We start from the raw sequence: 5061 nt of genomic DNA, 5'->3' as shown, positions 1-5061 counted from the left end.
GATGCAGATGATGTTGGGTGGGGATGAGGATGGGAGTTTCATTGTGGAGAGGGATGTGGATGATTCTGGGCGAGGAAGAGAGTTACATTGTGGAGAGGGATGCTGATGATTCTGGATGGGGATGAGGATGGGAGCTACATTGCGGAGAGGGAAAATTATGATTCTGGGCAGGGATGAGGATGGGAGTTACATTGTGGAGAGGGATGAGAATGACTCTGGGCAGGGATGAGCATCAAAGTTACATTGTGGAGAGGAATGAGGATGATTCTGTTTGGGGATAAGGATGGGAGTTACAGTACATTGTGGAGAGGGATGAGGATGGCTCTGGGCGAGGATGAGGATGAAAGTTACATTGTGGAGAGGGATGAGAATGATTCTGGGTGGGGATGAGGATGAGATATCTAAGCTAAGGGAGGGTTGTAATCCCTTACTGTTATATATTGAAAGGACTGATGACTTGGAATACACTTTTTATTTTCATATATTAAGTTGTAAGAGTGTTAAAATAAAAGTGGGTGCACCGAAGTGGTATGACCAATGGGTTAATTCGGTGGGACAGCCAGTGGGCAGGCCCTTGGGAAATGTTGGTGGCCAGACCCCGAGGGGGCCCAGGCCTAAAGCTGTATAAGGAGCCCCAAAATATCTAACGGCTGCCCTGACCCCGTGCTTGTGTTGGTTTTCTTCCAAACTCCAAAAACATGCTTGTAGGTTAATAGGCTCATGTATAAATTGGCCCTAGGGCATAGGCATGCACACAGGGTGTGCCAGGTGTGCCTGTGCACACCCCAATCACCCATAGTTGCCAACTGTCTTGAATGACATGCACATTATTGGGACAAATCTCCTCCCCCTATGTTCTCCCCCCCCCCCCCCCCCCCGCAGTTTCAGGCACTCCCAGCTCTCAGGAGGACTGCAGGAACATCCAAGCCTTACATCCTTACATCATCAAGTGCAATGCAAAGCATTGGATGCAGTGGTCTAACCACTTCAATACAGGGCACTTTCCTCCCTTCCTGCCCAGGCCAATTTTCCCCTTTTAGCGCTGTTGCATTTTGAATGACAATTGCGCGGTCATGCAACACTGTACCTACACCAAATTTATGTAATTTTCCCCCCACAAATAGAGCTTTCTTTTGGTGGTATTTGATCACCTCTGGGTTTTTTCCTTTTTGCTAAACAAATAAAAAAATACCGAAAAGTTTGAAAAAAAAAAAAGTTTTTTTGTTTATGTTATACAATTTTGTAAATAAATAAGTTTTTTCCTGCACTGATGAGACTGCACTGACAGGCACTGAAGAGGAGGCACTGATGGGGTGGCACTGATGGGGTGGCACTGATAGGTGGCACTGAAAAGCGGCACTGATAGGCGGCACTGATAGGTAGCACAGATATGCAGCATTGGTGGGCACTGCTAGGCACTGATAGGCGGCATTGATGGGCACTGATAGGTGGCACTGACGGGCACTGATAGGTGGCACTGATGGGCACTAATGGGCACTGATAGGCGGCACTGGTGGGCACTGATGGGCGGCACTGATCGGCACTGATGGGCGGCACTGATGGGCACTAATGGGCACTGATAGGCGGCACTGGTGGGCAATAATGGGCACTGGTGGGCGACACTGAAAGATGGCAATGATGGGCACTTGTGGGCAGCACTGATAGGGAGGGCACTGGTGGGCAGTACTGATGGGGAGGGCAATGGGGGGCTCCCTGAGCCCTGATTACCATCCCTGGTGGCCATAGTGGGCATCCCTGGGGTCATAGGTGGGCATCCCTAAGGTTATAGTGGGCATCCCTGGTGGTTCTAGTGGCATCCCCCCCGAGGGTCTGCACTGGTAATCAAAGATCTGATTACCAGTGCCGACCCCCCCCCCTGTCAGGGGAGCCGCAGATCGGTGCTCCTTTACTCGTGCCTGTCAGGCACGAACTAAGGAAAGCCGATCAACGGCTGTTCCTGTTTACTATGTGACCAGCCGTGATTGGACACGGCTGATCACATGGTAAAGAGCTACGTCAGTAGTCTCTTTACCGAGATCGGAGATGCAGGGTGTCAGGCTGACACCTCGCATCACCGATCGCCGCTCTGCGCGCCGTCGTCATATGACGTCCGGTCAGGATAATACAACCACATTCCCGCCATCAATCTGTTATAGGGCGGGCGGGAAGTGGTTAAAGCACGCCACCACTGGACTCTAGAGCAATGAAGCTTCTCTGTCTGGCAATCCAATGGACGTGTCTGGGTTTGGCGGTTGCCAGAAGAGCGGTACTTGCCTGACTGCATTGTGTCAAGTGTAAAGATTGGTGGAGGTGGGGTTGTTTTTCAGGGGTTGGGCTTGGCCCCTTAGTTCCAGTGAAGAGAACTCTTAAGGTGTCAGCATACAAAGAAATTTTGGACTATTTCATGCTCCCAACATTGTGGGAACAATTTGGGGATGATCCCTTCCTGTTGCAACAGGACTGCACACCAGTGCACAAAGCAAGGTCCATAAAGACATGGATGAGCGAGTTCGGGGTGGAAGAACTTGTCTGGCCTGCTCGGTGTCCAGACCTGAACCTAAAAGAACACCTTTGGGATGAATTAGAGCGCAGACTGCGAGCCAGGACTTCTCTTCTCACATCGGTGCCTGACCTCACAAATGCACTCCTGGAAGAATGGTCAAACATTCCCATAGACACACTCCTAAACCTTGTGGACAGCTTTCCCAGAAGAGTGGAAGCTGTTATAGCTGCAAAGGGTGGGCCAACTCAATATTGAACCCTACGGACTAAGACTGGGATGCCGTTAAAGGTCATGTGCAGGTGTCCCAATACTGTTGGCAATATAGTGAATCTAAAGTTCTGTGTAAATTGTTGGCACTACAATAAATACCTGATTAGGATTGTGTCTATGGGAATGTTTGACCATTCTCCCAGAAGTGCATTTTTTTTAGGTCAGGCACTGATGTTGGATGAGAAGGTCTGGCTCTCAGTCTCCGCTCTAATTCATCCCAAAGGTGTTCTATCGAGTTGAGGTCGGGACTAGAGATGGGCTGAACACTCCCCGGTTTGATTCGTGACAGAACTTTCGAATATCATTTGGAGCTGAACGACAAACCCCATTAAAGTCTATGGGACCCAAACTTGAAAAATCAAAGTGCTAATTTTTAAGGCTTATATGCAAGTTATTGGGCATACAAAGGTGTCAGGGATACCACATGCAGGCATCCAGCAAGGGTGATCAGATCAGTTGGCTGCACCAAGGAATCAGGACCCAGATGGATAAAGATGTAAATAAGTTTATTAAGCAAAATGACACACTCCAATACCAACACCAGTGACCATAAACAAGTAAACAAAATATAAATGATAACAGTACAAAACCCCAATAGAACCTAACAAACTATATACAAAGGGATGGGGCAAACAATTGCAGGACAGGACAGGAACAGGAGACAAGGAAAGCAGGGAGCCAGGTAAAGGAAGCAGGATGCAGGGAACAGGACTCAGGATCAGGATACAGGTTTCAGGATACAGGTTTCAGGATACAGGTTTCAGGATACAGGTTTCAGGATACAGGTTCAGACAGGGACACGGCTAGCAGAGAAAATACTGAAGCACTGAGCCTCAGTGAAGGGCGGGCTTATATTCCCTCAGCAGTCCTCCTCAGGTGCAGCTTAATTAAAAGAACAGTTCAGCTGCTGGGAGACACCCGCTGGTGGGCCCTGGAACTGCGCCCCTCAGTTCCAGGAACAACAGTGCCACCAGCAGGTGACCCACGTAATGACACAGATCCTGACAGTTCCCCCCCTTTAAGGAGTGGCCTCCGGACGCTCCATTGTGCTTCTACCCCGAAAGTCCAAAAAGGTCTCCCCTCCATGTCTGCGGGTCTTCTAGCACTCTCTAGGCCAAAGTCCTTTAACTTGCCGGAAGGCGTGCCACCAGAGTCCAGCAATTGATCATGCGCCCCACCACCAGGGTCTGGAAGCCGTCTTGGCACCCCACAGGTCAAGTTCCTGAAGAGGCGTAACATTAGGGATACACCTGCCCTCATTGCAACACATGTCCCAACACTGGGACTGAAGGCAAGCTGGACATCAAGCAGGGGAGCGCCAGCGGCATGCAGGATATCCGGCAGTGGCAAACCAGGCTGGGCAACAGACAGTGGCACATCAAACAGGGCGGCAGACCATGGCTCAGCAAACACTGGGTCAGCAGGCACCGGAACAGCAAGCACTGGGTCAGCGGGCACTGGAACAGCAAGCACTGGGTCAGCAGGCAAAGGATCAGCAGGCACAAGATCAGCAGGCACAGGATCAGCAGGCACAGGATCAGCAGGCACAGTAGTGGTCACCAGAACAGCGGGCACGGGATCAGCTGGCACCGGATCAGCGGGCTGAGTAAGAGACACCGGATCAGCAGGCACCGGAACAGCAGGCACTGGGTCAGCGGGCACTGGAACAGCAAGCACTGGGTCAGCAGACTGGGTAGTGGTCACCAGAACAGCGGGCACCAGAACAGCGGGCACTGGATCAGCAGGCTCAGTAGGAGGCACCGGATCAGCGGGCACTGGACCAGCAGGCATCAGAACAGCAGGCACTGTATCAGCAGGCTCAGTAGGAGGCACCGGATCAGTGGGCACTGGATCAGCAGGCTCAGTAGAAGGCACCAGATCAGCGGGCAATGTAACAGCAGGCACTGGATCAGCAGGCTCAGTAGGAGGCACCGGATCAGTGGACACTGGAACAACAGGCATCAGAACAGCGGGCACTGGATCAGCAGGCTCAGTAGAAGGCACCGGATCAAAGGGCACTGGATCAGCAGGCTCAGTAGGAGGCACTGGATCAGCGGGCACCGGAATAGAAGGCACTGGATCAGCGGGCTCAGTAGGAGGCACCAGATCAGCGGGCACTGGAACAGCAGGCATCAGAACAGTGGGCACTGGATCAGCAGGCTCAGTAGGAGGCACCGGATCAGTGGGCACTGGATCAACAGGCTCAGTAGAAGGCACCAGATCAGCGAGCAATGTAACAGCAGGCACTGGATCAGCAGGCTCAGTAGGAGGCACCGGATCAGTGGGCA

Source organism: Pelophylax lessonae, assembly GCF_965119305.1.
Source record: "Pelophylax lessonae genome assembly, chromosome: 1".
NCBI lineage: Eukaryota > Metazoa > Chordata > Amphibia > Anura > Ranidae > Pelophylax > Pelophylax lessonae.
The sequence above is the reverse complement of the archived record's forward strand: the minus strand, read 5'-3'. Positions refer to the sequence as shown.